The following is a 22049-nucleotide window of genomic DNA, read 5'->3' as shown; positions in this document are numbered from 1 at the left end:
TGGCTGAGGTCGGACGCTTAACCGACTGCGCCACCCAGGCGCCCCTAAAAATTGTTTTTTTAACGTTTGTTTATTGTTAGACAGAGAGTGTGTGCAAGTCAGGGAGGAACAGAGAGAAAGGGAGACACAGAATCTGAAGCATGCTCCAGGCTCTGAGCTGTTATGGCAGCATAGAGCCTGACACGGGGCTCAAACCCACGAACTGTGAGGTCATGACCTGAGCTGAAGTCGGACGCTTAACCGACTGAGCCACCCAGGCGCCCCTCTCTTTAGCTCTTTTGAGAGAAAACTGAAACTGAGAAACCAGCAAGCTAACGAAAAGATACTTAAGGTTCATCTACTTTTGGTTTGTGGGACTCAAAGCAGTTCTTGTTTTCTGATCGCAAACCTCAGGTTTATCTGTAGATAGTCATTGGTACCCACGATGCAGGAACGACATAAGGCTCTGCTTTGTTCAAAGTTTGGCAAATAAAATGACGGTGGCTGAGGTCAGGTATGTGAAGTCACTAGGCAAACTAGCCTGTCACCTTGACCCAGGGCAAGAACAAGGTTGGCCCAGTGATGATATTAGGAAATGAAAAGCAACAGGTCAACTAAAGGAACCGTGGAAATAAAACAACAAAGCGAATGCAGGAAGATTGGGAAGTAACGGCCAGAAGGACACGTCCAGAGGCACCTGGGTGGCTCAGTCGGTTAAGCGTCCCACTTGGGCTCAGGTCACGATCTCACTGTTCGTGGGACTGAGCCCTGTGTTGGGCTCTGTGCTGACAGTGCGAAGCCTGCTTCAGATTCTCTCTCCCTGTCTTTGACCCTCCCCCATTCATGCGCTCTCTCTCTCTCTCTCTCTCTCTCTCTCTCATAAATAAATAAACATTAAAAAAAAAAAACCCAAAAAAGTACAGGTTCAGCATAGTCCCGGAGAAGCAAATGTCCCAGATCCTCCGATGTGGTTGCCCTTCTTTGTGGCCGATACGTTATTACGGCTGCTATTTTCACCTATTTTCTTTATCTGTGAAATAAGGGGGTTAAACCGGACAATGTAGGGAGAAATGTGAAAGACGGTTGAACCAGAGCAAAATGATCACTGGGCGCGTTCAGTGGAAAAACAGGCAGGTGGGATCTAAACCCCCTTCTGGGTTATCCAATTCTGTGAAGTGTCTGTGCTTTTCATTGTCCTTGAGCTCTTTTGTGTCTGTGAATTGTAGATGGCTGGGAACAGTGCCAATGGCTCTTGTCCACACACACGCAGATACATTTTGAGACGTGGAAATACCATAGAATTCCCTTTCTCTTTGAGTTTTTCCAACTTTGCACCATAAGTCCATCTCAGCATTATTTATATGTGTGTGGATCTTTGAATTTGAACCACCCGTAATGTCTTAGTCGTCCGACTTGTCAATGAGTTCACTATCATCTCTGACCTATTCTAGTCTACTGCATGACAGCCATGAATTTATCCTGCTTCAAAAACGATCCATTGGGGCGCCTGGGCGGCTCGGTCGGTTAAGCGCCTGACTCCTGATTTCGGCTCAGGTCGAGGTCTCACAGTTACTGAGTGCGAGCCCCCCGTCAGGCTCTGCACTGGTGATGCAGAGCCTGCCTGGGATTCTCTCTCTCCCTCTCCTCCCTGCCCCTTCCTCACGTGTGTGCTCTCTCTGTCTCTCAAAATAAGTAAATAAATAAACTTCAAAAAATAAATAGATGAAAAACCATCCGTTAACAATTGCCCAGAAGTCCAATGATCACAAGTTATTTGGTCAAGAAACCACACATCCACTTCGTGCATGGTTATAAGTACAACTATAATTATAATTGTCACCGGGAATATGGACACAAAAGATTAAGTGCTAAAGAGCAGTGGGTTTGCCAGATACTTTAGGTGTCTGCCTTGAGTCGTGTACAAGCTCATGGTTCAAGGTGCTTTCCAAACCGAAGTTTTTTAGGCCCGGCTTGTACCTGAGATTATTCAGGGTGAAAAGCCTCTTCCATCACAGAAACTCTTTGCCTCAGCCACGCTTTAGTAAGATGCCTTTGCCACGTGCCATCCATGTCCACGTGGGGCTTTCTGCAGAGAGAAGTGACTGTGGCTTACTGCCCGGAGCGGTCTCAACCAAGACGTTGCAAGAAACGATGGTGGGGTGGGATTTGGGGTGGGCAGGCTTGACAGGATGTGTACACGCGGGAGAAGGAATTCTGACGGGAGTCTTCACAAATCTGGAATAAACCTTAACTCCTTAGCTGATTCTATAATCTGAAGCGAAAGAATTTTTATAGACGCTGGGTATCTCAGCCTGATTCCCCTGAAGTCAGGCTTTGTCATTAAAACTTATGTGTACGTCATTTATTTGGGAATGTGATCCTAGGCGACTTGAGTAAAAACAAGGATGGAGGAAAAGCCAATACCTGTGCTCATTTGTGCATGTTAGGGCTTGGAACTGGACAGATGGGACCGTTCTGTGCAAGGCCCCCCCACGCCCAGCCCTAGCAAGACAGCCGAGATTTCTCCAGCTTTCTCTTCAGAGGGAATATGTGCATTTGTGTGGCTTGTGGCTTGAATCAGGCAGGTGCTCAGTTGTGGGCCCAATAGCCCGTTCTGCAACTAAGCCTCTCCCTGTAGCTGCCCCACTTCAGATGCTTGGCCCACCCTGCCACCATGCATGCCCGGTCACGTGCATGCCCAACTAGCCTGGGGCTCTCAGGGCCCTCCAGGCATCTGGGGCTCAGACAGTCCTCCAAAACCACCTAGCTTCTGGGGAGGTGGGTGCTCCCACCCAGAGAATATTTCTGAGGCAGCAGCTTTAAGTGGTGATCGTCAGTCCCCATTTGGACTCCCGCTCCCAAGCTTCCCCAGGCATCGAGGCTCCCAGATGTCTCTGTTACTAGAGGGTACTTGAGTATCTCTCCTGCCCAGCCTTAAAAGGCAGTCCAGGCTCCTCCAGCTATGTCTGCAGGGGAATATACACATGTGGGTAGTTTAAGGCATGAAGCCAGGTACCCCTCGCAGCCCCCTTCATTAGCTGGCCTCAAGATACACGGTCCTGTTCCGGGACCCTGGCCGCCCTAACCTGTGCAGCTTGTACATGCACAGTATGTATTCCATGAGTCTGGCCAGGGAGCTAGGACCCTCCAGACCTGTGCGCCTCGTGTCAGTCGAGAATCGCCTGCACACCTCCAGGGCGAAGAAAATGGGTACCAAGCTATTTTGTTTGGATGGTTCTATGTATACCACGTGGGTCCATCTGGTCTCATGTGTCATTCGAGGCCAAGGTGTCCTCATTGATTTTCTGTCTGCACGATCTATCCACTGATGTGAGTGGGGTGTTAAAGCCCCTACTATTATTGTGTTAATGTCGATCTCTCCCTGTATGCCTGTTAATATTTGTTACAAATTTATGTAATTACACGCTCCTGTATTCGGTACATTGATACTTAAATTGTTATATCCTCATGTTGGCTTGACCCCTTTGTCATTAGGTACTGCCCCTCTTCATCTCTTGTCTTTATCTCCAAGTCTATTCTGTCTGATAGAAGTACTGCTACCCTGGCTTTTTTTTTTTTTTTTTTTTTTTTTTACTTCCATTTCCATGGACTGTCTTTTTCTGTCCCTTTACTTTCAGTCGGTATGTGTCTTTACGTCTGAAGTGAGTCTCTTATAAGCATCGCACGGATGGGTCTTGGTTTTTATTTTTTTTATTTTTTTAAATTTTTTTAAATCTTTTTTTCAACGTTTATTTATTTTTGGGACAGAGAGAGACAGAGCATGAACGGGGGAGGGGCAGACAGAGAGGGAGACACAGAATCGGAAACGGGCTCCAGGCTCTGAGCCATCAGCTCAGAGCCTGACGCGGGGCTCGAACTCACAGACCGTGAGATCGTGACCTGGCTGAAGTCGGACGCTCAACCGACTGCGCCACCCAGGCGCCCCTTGGTTTTTATTTTTTAATCCATTCGGTTACCCTCTGTTCTTTCATTGGAACATCTAGACCATTCGCATTGAAAGTGACTATCGATGGGTACGTACTTATTGCCATTTTGATAATTTTTTTCCTGGTTGGTTTTGTCGTTCTCCTCTGTTTCTTCCCTTGTGATTGATGACGTTCTCTAGTGTTATGCTCAGATTCCTTTCTCTTTATTTTTTTGTGTATCCACTATGGGTTTTTGATTTGTGTTCCCTTGAAGTTTATATATAACATCCTCACTATATAGCAGGCTAAATTAAGTGGACGGTTGCTTACATTCAAACACATTCTGAAACCACTACCTTTTTACTGCCCCTTCCATGTTTTGTGTTTATGATGTCATGTTTTATATTATTTTGTGAATCCCCTAATATTTTAGACGTAACTGATTTTACTACTTTTGTCTTTTTATCCTTATATTAGTTTTGTATGTTTTTGATCTACTACTTAACTGTTTGCTTTTACTCATGCAATTTTTTTCATTTCACAATTTTCTTCTAATTATGGCCTTTTCCTCTTAAAAAAACCTCTCTCTGACATTTCTTGTAAGGCTGGTTTAGTGGTGATGAACTCCTTTAACCTTTACTTGTCTGGGAAACTCTTTCCTTCAATTCTTTTTTTTTTTTTAAGTTTATTTTTAAGTAACCTCTACTCCCAACGTGGGGCTCAAACTCATGACACTGAGATCAAGAGTCGCACACTCCCCACACTGAGCCACCCCGGCAGTCCTCCCTTTCAATTCTGAATAATTTTGAGGTGCGTGGGTGGCTCAGTTGCTTAAACTTCTGACTTCGGCTCAGGTCGTGATCTCACGGCTTGTGAGTTTGAGCCCCGCGTCGGGGGTCTGTGCCATCAGCGCAGAACCCGCTTTGGGTCTTCACTCTCCCTCTCTTTCTGTACCCCCCCCCCCAACTTGTTCTCTCTCTCTCAAAAAATAAACTTAAAAAAAAAACAAACCTCTCAATTCTGAATAACCTTGCCAAGAAGAGTATTCTTGGTTCTATTTTTGTTTTTGTTTTCCCATTCAGCACTTTGTCTGATCTTTTTTTTTTCTTCAAGTAGGCTCTACGCCCAACGTGGGGCTCAAACTCATGACCCCAAGATCAAGAGTTGCAGGCTCTACCAACTGAGCCAAGCAGGCGCTCCCTCCCCCACCCCATTCCACACATTGAATATATCATGCTACTCATTTCTGGCCTCCAAAGTTTCCGCTTAAAAAATTAGCTAACAGCTTTATGGGGTTTTTCTTGTACATAAGTAGCTGCTTTTCTTTGGCTGCTTTAAAGATCCCCTATCTCGAATCTTCGACATTTTAATTATTACGTGTTGTGGTGTGGTCCTCCTTGGATTCATCTTGTTTGGGGTTCTCTGTGCTTCCTGGACCTGGATGTCTGTTTCCTTCTGCAGGTTAGGGAAGTTTTCAGCTATTATTTCTTCAAGTAAGTTTTCTGTCCCTTTGTCTCTTTTTTCTCCTTCTGGGACCCCTATAATTACAAATGTTAACATACTTGATGTTGTCTCATTTAAAAATTATTATGTATTATTTTTGGCTGTGTACCTTGATACTTTCCATTACCCTGTCTTCCAGATTGTTGATCCACTTTTCTGCCTCCTTTCATCTGCTGCTGATTCCCTCTAATGTATTTTTCATTTTAGTTATTGTACTCTTCAACTCTGGTTGAGCCTGCTTGGGATTCTCTCTCTCCCTTTCTCTTTGCCTGTCTCCTGCTCACACACTCTCTCTCTTTCAAAATAAATAAACAAACATTAAAAAAAACCCTGTTAGGGGCGCCTGGGTGGCGCAGTCGGTTAAGCGTCCGACTTCACCCAGGTCACGATCTCGCGGTCCGTGAGTTCGAGCCCCGCGTCAGGCTCTGGGCTGATGGCTCGGAGCCTGGAGCCTGTTTCTGATTCTGTGTCTCCCTCTCTCTCTGCCCCTCCCCCGTTCATGCTCTGTCTCTCTCTGTCTCAAAAATAAATAAAAAACATTGATAAAAAAAATTAAAAAAAAAAACCCTGTTATGCTAAGATGACAATGGAGATCTTTCTACAAATAATATAACCAATTTAAAGGATCCATCATCTGGCCATTGACAAGTAGGACCTTATTAATCTCATTAGTGACTCAAAGTAATAAGCTTTTTTTTTTTTTTTTATGGGAATGCCCAGATGCAAATTTCCAGACTTAGACCATTGCTGCAAGAGGTGTCTCTGGAGAGGGCATAGGGGATGCAACCCTCATGCTCCAAAAGTTTACTCCCCCAAAGAGCATACAAAAATGAAGGCCTTTGGGGCACCTGGGTGGCCCAGTCCGTTAAGCATCCAACTCTTGATTTTGACTCAGTCATGATCTCACAGTTTATGGGTTTGAGCCCCGTGTCAGGCTCTGTGCCGACAGCACGGAGCCTGCTTGGGATTCTGTCTCTCTCCCTCTCTCTCTGCCCCTCCCCTGCTCACACTTGCAAATCTCTCTCCCTCCCCTGCTCATCTCTTGCAAAAATAAATAAATAAACCTAAAAAAAAGATAACGAAGGTCTTCATTACAAAGGCAGTAAGGATGATGCATTGAAAATGGTGTCTCTGGTCGCCCATGAAAATGTGAGACACCTCCAGTCACAGACCTGCTAATATGTGTCACTGAGCAGGTGCTACTGGAATGGGACTTTCCAGTACTAACAAGCAACAAATGCTGAAGTGACAAAGGTGCCTTATGGGCTGGGACCTCTTATGACAGACTCCCCTGAGAGTTGGCACAGCCAGGCAAAGACAGTGCTGTGTTTAACTGCACATCTTGGAACCCTAGTCTATTGACAGGCCACTAAGGTGCATCCCACTAAGTGCACCCCACTAAATACCCCCCACAGATGGTAGAGACAAGAGGGAATATTTCCACTGGTCACAAAGCCAAGCTTTTAGGACATGAAACAAGATGAAAGGAAACACCTCATCTGATTTTCACATAGAGGAGCCACTGCAATGTTTACCTAAACAGATGCTGCTCTGATGAGAACTGTAAATGCACCTGAGTGTGAAGCCAGCTTGAACATCAGGTTTGTAGGTCACATGCCTATGTTTTCCCCCTCTGGTAGTTCCTTTTCATGACAAATATACAGAAGACAAAAACAAAGAAAAATGGTGACCATTGCTGGGAGGGAATGGGTTAAGTTAAACCAAGAGTATTCTCCCAAACTTACCAGAGTCACTAAGCCCAAGGAACTAGTTATGCAATTATTTTTTCCTACTAATCTAAATTCAGAAATTGAGGGGGGGAAAGTCTCTCACCAATCTTGCCCCATTAGACCCTCAGGCTGACATCTCGGAGGCTGACACGATAAGGATTCTTACCTTCTGCTGGCTTTTGTCAGATGTCCTGGGTCTCTCAGCTACAGCAGTGTTAAATTCATCCTGCTGACTATGCCATCTGTTGGGGACGAAAATTTGTCTCTACTTTTCTAGATCCTTCTAGCTGATCTATGAATCAAATTGACATAAAACAAATTAAGAGGAGAAAAAAAAAACATTTTAAATACCTGTGCACAGAAGCGCAATATTAAAATTGAGACCTAAAGAAATGACCAAGGCAGGCAAAATTCCTACTTTTAGACAAAGAACCAATAGAACCGTGAGTAATTAACAGGACAAAGAAAACTTACGTTCAAGAGCTCAATTAGTAAGGGAATCAAGGGAGGTGCCTGGATGGCTTAGTCAGTTAAGCATTTGACTTTGGGTCGGGTCATGGTCTCCCAGTTCATGAGACTGAGCCCCACATCAGGCTCTGTACCATCAGCACAGAGCCCCACATGTGCGGAGCCTGCTTTGGATCCTCTGTCTCCCTCTCTCTGCCCCTTCACCCCCCTCAAAAATAAATAAGCATGAAAAAAAATAAGGGAATCTAGGGGGGCCTGGTGGCTCGGTAGGTTAAGCCTCCAACTCTTGATTTTTGGCTCAGGCCGTGATCACACAGTAGTGAGACTGAGCCCTGTGTCGGGCTCCACACTAGCCATGGATCCTGCCTAGGATCCTCTCTCACTCCCTCTGCCCCTCCCCGACTCATGCTCACTTGCTCATGCACGTGCATGCTCTTTCTCTCTCGCAAAAAAGAAAGGGAATCTAAACTGGGTTTGGGCTGGGATAATAAATTAGTAAAAGTGATAAGGTTTGTTTATCTAGCCTTCTCAGCTCTGAGTGCTCTATCTCTGGAAATAAGGATGTGTCTTTACCTCTTGGTACAGGAAGGGTACGTTTCACAGGGGAGATTCATTTCCTGCTTTCTAGAGAAAAGGGGGGCAGAGGGTATTCTTGCATTGACTGTGTGAGTAACTTTAATTCAAAATAATATGCCATCGTGGCATATTCTAGGGTGCCCTGCCATCGGCCCCCACGTAGGCGTTTGTGGAGGTTAGGGCTTGGAATTATCCAGATTCCTTGGACCCACAATACACCACTCCTGTGTCTGTTTCTCTCAGCACTTGCCCTGTTTCAGGTCCCTTGCTGGACCAATCCAAGTGGCCCATGCTTCCACCCTTGGCAGCATGGACGCTCCAGGCCTCTGCAGCTCAGGCTGGTTCCCACCAACCGCATAGCCTCCAACCGGGAGGGAGCCCAACTCCAGAAAAATCTTTTTAAGGCAGAAGCTTTATTTATTTATTTAATTAAAAATTTATTTATTTTTGAGAGTGGGGGGGAGAGAGAGAGAGAGAGAGAAAGACAGAGTGGGAGTGGGGGAGGGGCAGAGAAAGAGGGAGACACAGAATCCGAAGCAGGCTCCAGGCTCTGAGCTGTCGGTACAGAGCCCGTCGCGGGGCTTGAACCCACGGACTGTGAGATCATGACCTGAGCCGAAGTCGGACACTGGACTGACTGCACCACCCAGGCACCCCTTTTTCTTCTTTTTTTAAAAAAATTTTAGGGGTGCCTGGGTGGCTCAATCAGTTGAACGTCTGATTCTTGATTTTGGCTCAGGTCATGATCCTGGAGTCATGGGATTGAGCCCTGCATCAGGCTCTGCACTGAGTATGGAGCCTGCTTGGGACTCATTCTCTCTCTCTCTTGCTCTCTCTCTCTCTCTTCCTCCCACCCCCCTCTCTAAAAATTTAAAAACTGAAAAATTTAAAAACTATTAAAAATGTTTTTTAAAGCTCTCTGCCCAGCATGGGGTTTGAACTCGTGACCCTGAGGTCAGGAGTTACATACTGTATGGCCTGAGCCAGCCAGGTGCCACTACCCTGAACTATTGATGCACACACGTGAAGAATGTACCCCATCAGCCAACCTTAGGTAACCAGGACATGACAGACCCGTGGAGTTCAGACTGGTCCTCATCTGCCTGCCTAGCCTCCAGGGGAGAGAGAGCACAACCCCCAAAACTTTCAGAGACGTTAGCTTTAAACTAGCAACAGTAGAATCATTTTGCCGGGTACCTGATGAATTCCTGTGCTAACCAGTCATCAAGGTTCCCAGGTGTCTCTTAGTGAAGGACACCCCAGCAGCTAGAGAGGCCCCATCTGAGCAAGGCAGTCCAGACTCTTAAGCTTTATCTTCAGGTACAATGTACATATTTGTGTAGGTTAGGGTTTGGAATGGGCATATGTCTTGTATCCCCGATTACGACCAACTGTGACCTAGTCTTTTCCGACACTTGCCCTGTTTCTGGGCAACAGATGCAGGAAAAACATTTGATAAAATTCCACATCAATTATGATAAAAACTCAGCAATCTAGGAATAGAGGGGAGCTTGCTCAATTTAAGAGCATCTGCAAGAAATGTACAAATGTTATTATACTTAAATGGTGAGAAACTCAGAGTTTTCTTACTATGATCAGGAATGAGGCAAAGATGTCCCCCATCATCATGCTTTTCAACATCATCATGGGAGATGTCGACAACATTTTGGAAGATGGAAAGTGGATAAGCAATGATGACTGACTCAGAGAGGAAATCCAAGCTAATACACTTAGAGAAGAAACAAATCTCAGTTACATCCCAGCAAGTTATTATGTGGATATCAACAAAGTGATCCTTAAATTTACACGGAGGGCAAAAGATCCAGAATAGCCCACTCAATATTAAAGGGGAAGAATGACGTTAGAATACAGACACTACCCAACAACTTCAAGACTTAATGTAAGTCTACAGTGATCAAGACGGTACGGTATTGGTGAAAGAACAGATCAGTGGAACAGAATAGAGAGCCCAGAAAATGACCCACATAGTCAGTTGATCTTTGACAAAGGAGGAAAGACGGTACAGTAGAGGAAAGAGTGTCTCCTCCATAAATGGTGCTGGAACAGCAGGGTATCTATGTGCAGAAAAATATGTCTAGACACGGACCTTACACACTTCACAAAATTAATCAAAAAATGGAACGTGGAACTAAATGTAACTATAGGCATACCTCATTGTATTGCTCGTTGCTTTATTGTGCTTGGCAGACATTGCATTTAAAGAAATTTTTTTTCATGTTTTTATTTATTTTGCAGACAGAGAGAGACAGAGCATGAGCAGGGGAGGGGCAGAGAGAGAGGGAGACACAGAACCCGAAGCAGGCTCCAGGCTCTGAGCTGTCAGCACAGAGCCCAACGCGGGGCTCGAACTCACGGACCGTGAGATCATGACCTGAGCTCAGGAGTCGGACGCTCAACCGACTGAGCCACCCAGGCTCCCCAACATTGCATTTTTTATAGATTGAAAATTTGTGGCAACGTTGCCTAACCAAGTCTATCAGTACTTTTTCCCCAAAGCGTTTGCTCACTTTGTGTCTCTGTCACATTTTAGTAATTCTCACGATATTACAATCTTTTCCGTTGTTACTATATCTGTTACGGTGATCTGTGATCAGTGATATTTGATGTTACTATTTTAGTTGTTCTGGTGACCAGAATATAAGAAGGTGAACTTAATAAATGTTGTGTGTGTCGTGACCGCTCCATCAGCCAGCCACTTCTCATTTCCCTCTCTCTCTCTCTCTCTCTCTCTCTCTCTCTCTCTCTTGCCCCTCAGGTCTCCTATTCCTCCAGGCACAACAGTTTGGAAATGAGGCCAATTAATAACCCTACAGTGGCCTCTAAGTGTTCAAGTAAGAGGAAGAGTTGCTGTCTCTCACTTGAACTCAAAAGCTAGAAATGATTAAGCTTAGTGAAGAAAGCATCTCAAAAGCTGAGAACGAACAAAAGCTAGGCCTCTTGCACTGGCTAGCCAAGCCACGACTGCAAGGGAAAAGTTCTTGAGAGAAATTAAAAGTGCTACTCCAGTGAACACACATGCTAAGAAAGTGAGACAGCCGAATTGCTGATACGGAGAGAAATTGCTAGCGGTCTGGACAAAATATCAAAGCAGCCACAACCTTCCCTTAAGCCAAAGCCTCATCCGGAGCAAGGCTCCAACTCTCTTCGATTCTAGGAAGGCTGAGAGAGGCGAGGAAGCTGCAGAAGAGAAGTCTGCAGCCAGCAGAGGGAGGTCCATGAGGTTTAAGGAAGGGAGTGGAGTCCATAACCTCAGAGTGCAAGGAGGGAACAGCGGGTGCTGATGTGGAGCTGTAGCAAGGGACCCAGAGATCTAGCAGGCAGGGCTGGGCTTCACAGCCTCAGAGGACGCGCCGACTCTCCTGTTAGGGGCTAATGCAGCTGGTGACTGTAAGTGGAAGGCAGCGCCCGCTCCCCATCCTGAAAATTCTACGGCCCTGGAGAATTATGCTCAACCACACTGCCTGTGCTGTAGAAATGGGGCAACAAAGCCTAGATGACAGTACATCTGTGTACAATCTGATTGGTTGAAGATTTGAAGCCTACTGTTGAGAACTGCTCTGCAGGGAGGATTTATTTCACAATGCTCCTTGACAGTGTACCTGGTCACCCAAGAGTTCTGATGGAGGCATAGCAAGAGATTTTAATTTTTTTCTTGCCTGCTAGCTAACACAACATCCCTTCTGCAGGCCATGGAAAAAGGAGTAATTCTGACTTTCAAGTTTTCTTATTTAAGTAATACATGTTGGGGCGCCTGGGTGGCTCAGTTGCCCCATATGTACTGTATGTTTCTGTCCTTCCATGGTAGGCTCAGGAAGAGAACCCAAAGGACTTACCCAAAGGATTAGCCTTGCTTATAGTTGGCTTTAAGAATGAAACATGGAGGGGCGCCTGGGTGGCTCAGTCGGTTGAGCGTCCGACTTCGGCTCAGGTCATGATCTCGCGGTTTGTGAGTTCGAGCCCCGTGTCGGGCTCTGTGCTGACAGCTCAGAGCCTGGAACCTGCTTCGGATTCTGTGTCTCCTCCTCTCTCTGCCCCTCCCCTGCTCATGCTCTGTCTCTCTCCATCTCTCAATAATAAATAAACATTAAAGAAATTAAAAAAAAAAAGTAATACATGTTGTAGCTTGCCAGAGCCGCCATAGTGATTCCTCTGATGGACCAGGGTAAAGTAAACCGGAAAGGATTCACCATTTTTTTGTTGTTGTTTTGTTTTGTTTTAAAGTAAGCTCTAGGCCCAACATGGGGCTTGAACTCATGACCCTGAGATCAGGAGTCACGTGCTCTACAGACTGAGCCAGCCAGGTGCCCCAGGATTCACCACTTTTTTTTTTTTAAATGCCATTAAGAACATTTGTGATTCGTGGGAAGAGGTCAAAATATCAACATTAACAAAGAGCTTGGAAGAAGTTGATTCTAACCCTCAGGGGTGACTTTGAGGAATTCAAGACTTCAGGGAGGACATGACTGCAGATGTGGTGGAAACAGCAAAAGAACTAGAATTAGAACTGGAGCCTGAGAGGAGCCCTTTTGCACTGCTGGTGGGAATGCAAGCTGGTGCAGCCACTCTGGAAAACAGGATGGAGGTTCCTCAAACAACTAAAGATAGAACTACCCTACGGCCCAGCAATTGCACTACTAGGCATTTATCCAAGGGATACAGGTGTGCTGTTTCGAAGGGACACATGCACCCCCATGTTTATAGCAGCACTATCAACAACAGCCAAAGTATGGAAAGAGCCCAAATGTCCATCGATGGATGAACGGATAAAGAAGATGTGGTATATATATATACAGTGGAGTGTTACTCGGCAACCAAAAAGGATGAAATCTTGCCATTTGCAATAGCATGGATGGAACTAGAGTGTATTATGCTAAGCGAAATTAGCCAGTCTGAGAAAGACAAATATCATATGACTTCACTCATACGTGGAATTTAAGATACAAAACAGATGAACATTAAGGGAAAGGAAGCCAAAATCATATAAAAACAGGGAGGGGGACAAAACATAAAAGACTCTTAAATACAGAGAATAAACTGAGGGTTGCTGGAGGGGTTTTTGGTGGGGGTATGGGCTAAATGGGCAAGGGGCATTAAGGAAGACACTTGTTGGTAGGGCACATGCTGGCTCAGTGGGTTAAGCATCCGACTTCGGCTCAGGTGATCTTGCGGTTTGTGAGTTCACGTCCCACGTCAGGCTCTGTGCTGACAGCTTGGAGCCTGGAGCCTGCTTCGGATTCTGTGTCTCCCTCTGTCTCTCTCTGCCTCTCCTCAACTCACACTCTGTCTCTGTCTCAAGAATAAATAAACATTGGGGCACCTGGGTGGCTCAGTCGGTTAAGCGTCCGACTTCAGCTCAGGTCACGATCTCACACTCTGTGAGTTCGAGCCCCGCGTCGGGCTCTGGGCTGATGGCTCAGAGCCTGGAGCCTGCTTCCAGTTCTGTGTCTCCCTCTTTCTCTGCCCCTCCCCCGTTCATGCTCTGTCTCTCTCTGTCTCAAAAATAAATAAACGTTAAAAAAAAAGAATTAAAAAAAAAGAATAAACATTAAAAAAATTTTTTTAATAAAAAAGAAAAGAGGAGGACACTTGTTGGGATGGGCACTGGGTGTTATAGGTAGGGGATGAATCATTGGATTCTACTCGTGAAATCATTCTTGCACTATACGCTGACTAACATGGATGTAAATTACAAAAAAAGAAAAAGAACAAGAAGAAAGAAATGGAGCCTGAAGACAGGACTGACTTCCTGCCTGCAATCTCATGATAAAACTTGAGCCGATGAGGCGTTGCTTCTGATGGATGAGCCAAGAAAGTGGTTTCTTGAGATGGGACCCTCTCCTGGTGAAGAGATGCCGTGAACACTGTTGAAATGACAGCAAGGGATTGAGACTATCACAGAGGCTTGGTTGATAAAGCGGTGACAGGGTTTGGGGGGATTGACTCCAATTTTGAAAGGAGTTCAAAATTGTGGGTAAAGTGCTATCAAGCAGCGTCCCGTGCTATGGAGAAGTCGTTTGTGGAAGGTCGTGGCACACTCCCCTGTTGTCTTAGTTTAAGAAATTGCCACAGCCTCCCCGGCCTTCGGCGAGCACCACCCCGATCAGTCAGCAGCCATCAGCACTGAGACAGGATCCTCCACCAGCGAAAAGATTGTGACTCACTGGGAACTCAGATGCTCTGCAGCATTTTTCTTGTTTTTTGGCAGTAAAGGTATGTAGACTGTTTCTTGGGATATCATGCTATTGCATAGGCCGCAATATAGCGTAAACAAATCTGTTATATGCACTGGGAAGCCAGAGATTCTTTTGACTACCTTTACTGTGATATTTGCTTTATTGCAGTGGTATGGAACGGAACCCACGCTACCTCTCAGGTATGCCTGTAGATAAAACCGTATCTAGTCAGTCCCCAAAGTGAGAACCTACGCCAGCCCAGAAATGACAGGAAATTCGAACAGAATTCCAGCAAACTGGTCTGGACACAGAAACCCCAAGCCTGTTAGATTTATGGACCAGAGGAGGAGGGAATTTGATCCTCCAGAAGCAGAAACTGTACATCTTGGGCCCCTTACCGCTGATGTTAAAACTTAACACCTTAGATCATCGGGAGAAAATAATACTAATTTCAAAGGGTTTCACTTGACCAATAGCAACAATGTGGACAGGACGATGGCCTACACTTCACATATCATACCTTAAAATATCTCCATGGAAAACACCAGGAGGAGTAGTAATATAATAATGAAATTAGGACTATTAACTATTATGACAGGGACAGACACATTCACCGCTACCTGCAGAAGGGACGGAACAGTTTTTAAAAGGCAGTCTAAATGTACTGCAGTCTTATGTACTGTATTTACAGGCCATAGAAACATAGAAGTGACTGACAAGAACAGCTGAGGAAATAAGTCAAGATTCCATTTGTGTACATAAAGATAACAGGCCTCCACCGAATGTACATAGACCGTGGCAATCACCTTAGGCCACACAGACCTGAGGCCACAAGGTGCTACCGTCAGTCGAAACCATTTAGGACACCACCTTGCGAAACAAATTATGAAAAGACAAACCCAGTAGGAACCCCAGAAACTACTTACAGTGGCAGAGAAATAGAAACAACCAATCTTTTAATGTAAATAGGCCTAAAGAAAAAAGAAACACCTGTCAACGCAGCAATCCATTTACTGTAAATACTAACCCCTTTATAAAGCCAAATCCCACTAACAGATAAGTCACCAATAACCATAACCGATAACCGAAGGAGAGAAAACCCCAGGGGACCCTTAAAGGGACTCAGCAATCTCTGTCTCCTGGCTAAAGCCAGAAACATCCGTCCATGTTACAGTAACCGTATCAATAGAAAACCCTCTTGTAAATAAAAATACTGCTTATACCACTATGCCGTTAGATACGGGGCCCAAGTAACAATGATACAGGATATCCTACTGATTTAGAACATTTTATCAATAAAAATGAAACTCCTAAAGGACTGAGAGGTATTTAGTGACAGATTCGATTCCTAACAATTGATGACAGAGCCCCGTTAAGGCTAAACGCCTTAGAGGTCCCAATTTAGGAAACATCCTTGGAAAGCATGTAATAGGACATATTTAAATTAAGGAAAAAATTAGTGTGCCTACAATTTCACCATAGAACAACCCGGCTGGCCTGTGAAAAAGCCAGATGGGTCCTATTGGTTGACAGTAGCTTATAGGATTTTAAACAAATGCTCTCCCCAAATTGGAGGAGTACCCCCGGACACAGGTGCTATCATAACCAAGATCACCGCTGGATCTGGAACCTACTACAGGGTGATATGATAGGAAAAGATAGGATAAAATAGAGAGGGAGAGGATAGGAGCTGAGGTCCCAGATGGGGAAAAACACCTATTTTGGAACAATGCTGGGAGTAGGTCTGAACACAGTAAACCCCCTCGGGCTTAAGGTTCCTCTTCAGAATGTAACAGGCCCCACCTACTCCCCCTGAGGTTTCCCTCAGGAATTTGACAAAAGACCTAAGAGTGGTCTTAGGCCACCTCTCATCATGGAATTGAGCCAATCAGGGATGGACCAGCCAGCACCTCGAGCTACCAGGCCAATAAGGGTAGGACCTGAGAGGGAAGGGGGGGCGGGTGAGGGGTGAGGGGTGGGGGGTGGGGGGTGGGGGGTGGTAGGTGAGGGGTTAAGGGGTGGGGGGTGGGGGTGAGGGGTGAGGGGTGGGGGGCTAAGGGGTGAGGGGTGAGGGGTGAGGGGTGAGGGGTTAAGGGGTGAGGGGTGGGGGGTGAGGGGTGAGGGGTGAGGGGTGGGGGTGAGGGGTGAGGGGTGAGGGGTTAAGGGGTGAGGGGTGAGGGGTGGGGGTAAGGGGTGAGGGGTGAGGAGTTAAGGGGTGAGGGGTGAGGGGTTAAGGGGTGAGGGGTGAGGGGTTAAGGGGTGAGGGATGGGGGGTGAGGGGTGAGGGGTGAGGGGTTAAGGGGTGAGGGGTGAGGGGTTAAGGGGTGAGGGGTGGGGGGTGGGGGGTGAAGGGTGAGGGGTGAGGGGTTAAGGGGTGAGGGGTGAGGGGTTAAGGGGTGAGGGATGGGGGTGAGGGGTGGGGGGTGAGGGGTTAAGGGGTGAGGGGTTAAGGGGTGGGGGTGGGGGGTTAAGGGGTGAGGGGTGAGGGGTTAAGGGGTGAGGGGTGGGGGGTGAGGGGTTAAGGGGTGAGGGGTGAGGGGTTAAGGGGTGAGGGGTGGGGGGTGAGGGGTGAGGGGTGAGGGGTGAGGGGTTAAGGGGTGAGGGGTGAGGGGTTAAGGGGTGAGGGGTGAGGGGTTAAGGGGTGAGGGGTGAGGGGTGAGTGGTGAGGGGTGAGGGATGAGAGGTTAAGGGGTGAGAGGTGGGGGGTGGGGGGTTGGGGGTGAAGGGTGAGGGGTTAAGGGGTGGGGGGTGAGGGGTGAGGGGTTAAGGGGTGAGGGGTGAGGGGTGGGGGGGTGGGGGGTGAGGGGTGAGGGGGGGGCTACCCAAAACCTTGTAAAACAAGGACCCTTGGTTAATGTCCTGGGCATTCAAAAGAGCTTTCCTACTATTCTTGCTTTTTTTTTTTTTAATTTTTTTGTTAATGTTTATTCATTTTTGAGAGATATTGGGAGACAGAGTACGAGCGGGGGAGGGGCAGAGAGAGAGGCAGACGCAGAATCCAAAGCAGGCTCTAGGCTCCGAGCTGTCAGCACAGAGCCCGATGCAGGGCTTGAGCTCACGAACTGTGAGATCACGACCTCAGTGAAGTCTGACACCCAACCGACTGAGCCACCCAGGCGCCCCTATTCTTACTTTCTAATCTTACACCCTAATAAACTTCTGCCTGCTGCTCATTTTATGTCCACCTTTTCATTCTTCGAAGGAGCGAGACAGTGAATCCCAAGTATCATGGCAAAAATCATCCTGCAACAGTGATAGACTTCTCTGACATGCTGTTTGCTGTTGTGGTTGATGAGAAGAGCCAACCCATGACTAATCACATGGGAAGGCAGACAGCTGGGTTTACGAGGTTGCCTCAAGGACACCTTAACAGCCCAGTAATAAGCCACAATTTCTAACACGACATCCTACGGTTCTCCTAAAAATACAACAGACACACACACCAATATTTCCTATTTGATGACGTTCCTATTTATGGTGATAACTTGGAAGAACAGACTAGGGTCAAAACCGTTAATTGAATTTCTTACGGTAGCAAGATGGACCATCGAGCCAGGTAGGTACAAGGACCCCACACTAGAGTAAAATTTCTAGGTATAATTTAGTCCTCTGAAGGCAGAAAAATATCAGTCTAGTCATAGGCCCAAATGATAGAAACATTTGGAGATTGGAAACAGCACACACTACATATGAGGGTAATATTAAAACACATTTATGAAAAAACTAGGAAAGGTAGGGTATATAGGGGAATATTCAAGAGCCGGACTTGCTTTTCAAATGATAGCATTTGAAAAATGCTATCAGACCTTTAATACACCGGCCCCAGCTAATGAGGATTCTAAACATCCACTGGAGTGCCTATACTCTTACTTGGGGGCGGGGGAGGGGGAGGAGGAGAAGGAGGAGAGAGAGAGAGAGAGAGAGAGAGAGAGAGAGAGAGAGAGAGAGAGAGAGAGTCTGCAACATGGAGGCTACGGACTAAAACACGCCAGAGCTTCAAATGTTACCAAATTGGGTTTGGGTTTGAGAAGTTTCAAGTGGAGCCCTCTTCCAGGGATGGCATTCTATCAGCATTCAGAATGATCCAGCATTTGACCTCTGGTTGTGGATTGTCCTACAGAATAGCCTCTAACAAAACTAGGCTGTCCCAAACTGCTGGTAATGGAGTCATTTACCTTCCTATCAAGAAGATTGGGAAAGCACCCGAATCCCCATGGGGTGTGCTGCCCAGACCGACTTGGAGGAGTTCATGCCTTGTGAGACCCTCAGTTATTTTGAGGTTGTCTAAAATGAAAAAACCTGGGGCGCCTGGGTGGCTCAGTCGGTTGGGTGTCCGACTTCGGCTCAGGTCATGATCTCACACTCCGTGAGTTCGAGCCCCGCGTCGGGCTCTGTGCTGACGGCTCGGAGCCTGGAGCCCGCTTCGGATTCTGTGTCTCCCTCTTTCTCTCTGCCCCTCCCCTGCTCATGTTCTGTCTCTCTCTGTCTCAAAAATAAATAAAAACATTAAAAAAATGAAGTAAATAAAATAAAATGAAAAAACCTGTCAATAAGGTCTTTGGTGGTTCCATGTGTGCTAAGTGTGTTTGCGACAGGATCAAGTGTGCTTCCTTTATTTAATTAATTTATTTATTTTTTATTTTGAGATAGAGTGCAAGTAGGGGAGGGGCAGAGAGAGAGGGAGAGAGAATCCCAAGCAGGCTCCGTGCTGATCCTGACCCCGGGCTCCATCTCGGGAACCATGAGGTCATGACCTGAGCCAAAACCAAGAGTCAGATGTTTAATGGACTGAGCCGCCCAGGCGCTCCAAGGAGTTTTATTTAAATATTCTATCCAGTTGTGTTCTTTGTCTTTGGTGGCAGGGTTGGTCTGAACCACCTAGTTGTGCTATTACCAAAAGCTGAAGTCCTTAATTTTTTCCTCAATAAAAAAATATATGTTGATTGCCTTGAAATCTATTGCTTTCAACCTTTGGGGAAACATCTTTTTTTTTTTTTTTTTTTTTTTTTTTCCTGTATACCTCTTTGCCTTTCCGTCCCTGATGGTTACTCTGTAGACCCTCTGTGCAACCATAATCCTAGGAATTTCTTTTGATGTCAGCTTTGGATTTCCCTTTGATTTTCTTCTCAGTTAAGTTTCCTGGGTCTGTAGTCTGTGTTTACACATGTAAATTTATTCCCTGTTTTGGTGAAGCAGATCCTCTAATAGTTCTATCAAGTTAAAAATAAATGACACTGGCAGAGACATCCTGAGGACCAGAGCTGACATGCCCGTCTCTCAAATCACACCATCACAATCAGGATGGCTTTTCAGTTGTTATTCGGACGTTATGACTTCACTATTTGCTGTCCTGTGAGGAATCTCCTATTTCAGCACTCTTTCTCAGATTATTCCTACGTTTTAGTGGAAACAAGGTAACTGGGTAGTGTAGCACACAGAATAATGGCTCCCCAAAGATGTCCGCATTCTAATCTCTGAAACTTGTAAATCTATATCTTTCAGTGACAAAAGAGACTGCAGATCTGAGTAAATTAAGGATCTTAGAATAGGGAGGCTGTTCTGGGTTATCCAGGTGGCTCCAATGTAATTATAGGAGGTAGGTAATTAAAAGGGAGGTAGGAGGTATGAGAGAGACAGAGAGAGAGAGAAAGAGAGAGAAAATGTTGGTTCTATAGATGGAGGAAGGGGCCGCAAGCCAAGAAATGCCGCAGTCTCTAGAAGCTAGGGAAGTTGAGGACCTGATTCTCCCCCAGAGACTCTGGAAGGACAGCCCTGCCAATGCTTTTATTTGGGAATTCTGATCTCTGGAACTGTAAGAGAATAACGTTGAGTTGTTTTAAGCCACTAAATTTGTGACAATACGCTACAGCAGCAATAGAAAACTAACACAGGTGGTGATTCTTTTCAGCTCTTACAAGTCTTAAAATGTCTATATTCATTCTTCACATTGATTGCTTGGCTGATCATATCATTCTAGGTTGGAAGTCCTTTCCCTTCAACACACTGAAGACATTTTTCCACTGTCTTCTTTCTTCAAACGCTGTTGAGAAGCCCAGAGTCATTTTTATTATGATTTCTTATATGTGACCTTCCCCCTGCCCCCACCCCCAGACACTCAGAATATTGTCTCTTTGTTTTTAATGTTCCATTACTTCACAATGCTTGGGGCTCTAACTGTATAAAATTCTGTATGTCAGAAACCTGGTGCTTTTAAGCTCCATAAATCAATTTTGAAGGCAAAAAAAAAAAACCAAAGTGGGGAATAAGGCTATTATCATTATAATATAAATATATACTTAGAAACTCTTACAAATCAATATGAAAAAACTCAAATTCTTCAAAAGAAAAACTAAAACCAGTAATGCACAAACAAATACAATAATGGGTGGGAGACATGAAAAACCCCGTAGCCTTCCTAGAAAGAAAATACATGCAAATTAAAACTGTGAGAAATTATTTTTCACTTTTTCAATTGGTGAAGATTAAAAAAAATACAGCCAATGTTGGTTAAGTTTTCACCACTTTTATACACCGTTGATAGAAATGTAAAGTCATACATTCTTCTGGATGGGGCGTAATTTTGCAAGTCAGATCAAAAACTGTAAAAAATGGTTATGTCCTGGGGCACCTGGGTGGCTCAGTTGGTTCAGCGTCTGACTTCAGCTCAGGTCATGATCTCATGGCTCTTGAGTTCGAGTCCCACGTCAGTCTCTGAGCAGTGACTGCTCTCAGCATCTCTGTGCCTGCTTGGAATTTTCTGTCTTCCTCTCCCTCTGTGCCTTCCCTGCTCTCATGCTCATTCTCTCTCCCAAAAATAAATAAATAAACTTAAAAAAAGTTATGGCATAAAAATTATGGTCTAAAAAGTAGCTAGTATTGTTAAGAAGCTGACTCATGGGGAACTGAAGTGAGATTTGGTGGAAAAGAAAAAGTTTTAAAAAATAATTCTCTGGACTCTATGCTTTGTTACTGGTAAGGTTGATTTCTTTCTAGGGATGAACTATTTCTCCTTCCAGACTTTGAGAGGATACAAAGAAAGGCTTTAAGCAATGACAATAAAATAATAATTATAGCAATAGCAGCTAGCATTGAGTACTTACTGTGCACCAGGTAACCTGTCAAGTATTCAATATATTTTATTTAGTTTCTGCAGTAAACCTTTGGGGTAGGTAGTATTACTTACCTTTAGATGTGAAGAGTGACGCTTGGAGATGTTGAACAAACGGCCCAAGGTCACACAGATAATAAATGTTGAAGTTGGAATTCAAAGTTTGTTGGCCACCGACACGTTTGCGCCGACGTTCATATGTTGAAACCCTAATCCCCAACGTGAGGGTGTTTGGAGGTGGTGCTTTGGGGAAGGAACAGATCATGATGGGATTAGTGCCTTCTTAAGAAGAGACTCAGGAGACTTGCTTCTGTCTCCTCCCCACCATGTGAGGATATGAGACGGCCGTCTGCAAACTAGGAAGAGGGCCCTCGCCAAGTACGAAATATGTCGGCACCTCAGTGTGGGACTTTCCAGCCCTCAGGACTGTGAAGAATCGGGGCGCCTGGGTGGCTCAGTCGGTTAAGTGTCCGACTTCGGCTCAGGTCATGATCTCACGGTCCGTGGGTTTGAGCCCCGCATTGGCGTAGGGCTCTGTGCAGACAGCTCAGAGCCTGGAGCCTGC

General features: G+C 45.6%; 2 long non-coding RNA genes across 4 annotated transcripts in view; both read left to right on the top strand.

The window, feature by feature from the left end:
* LOC111562327 overlaps nt 1–22049 on the top strand; it is a 58997-nt gene that overhangs the window by 30303 nt on the left and 6645 nt on the right. The gene's annotated exons all lie outside the window — the stretch shown is intronic.
* Nucleotides 13739–15695, top strand: LOC109491610. Its single transcript, XR_002145102.3, has 2 exons — nt 13739–14413; nt 14545–15695. It is a non-coding gene; the product is annotated as an uncharacterized LOC109491610 (long non-coding RNA).

This window comes from Felis catus, chromosome C2, assembly GCF_018350175.1.
Source record: "Felis catus isolate Fca126 chromosome C2, F.catus_Fca126_mat1.0, whole genome shotgun sequence".
Taxonomy (NCBI): domain Eukaryota; kingdom Metazoa; phylum Chordata; class Mammalia; order Carnivora; family Felidae; genus Felis; species Felis catus.
The sequence above is the reverse complement of the archived record's forward strand: the minus strand, read 5'-3'. Positions and strand labels throughout refer to the sequence as shown.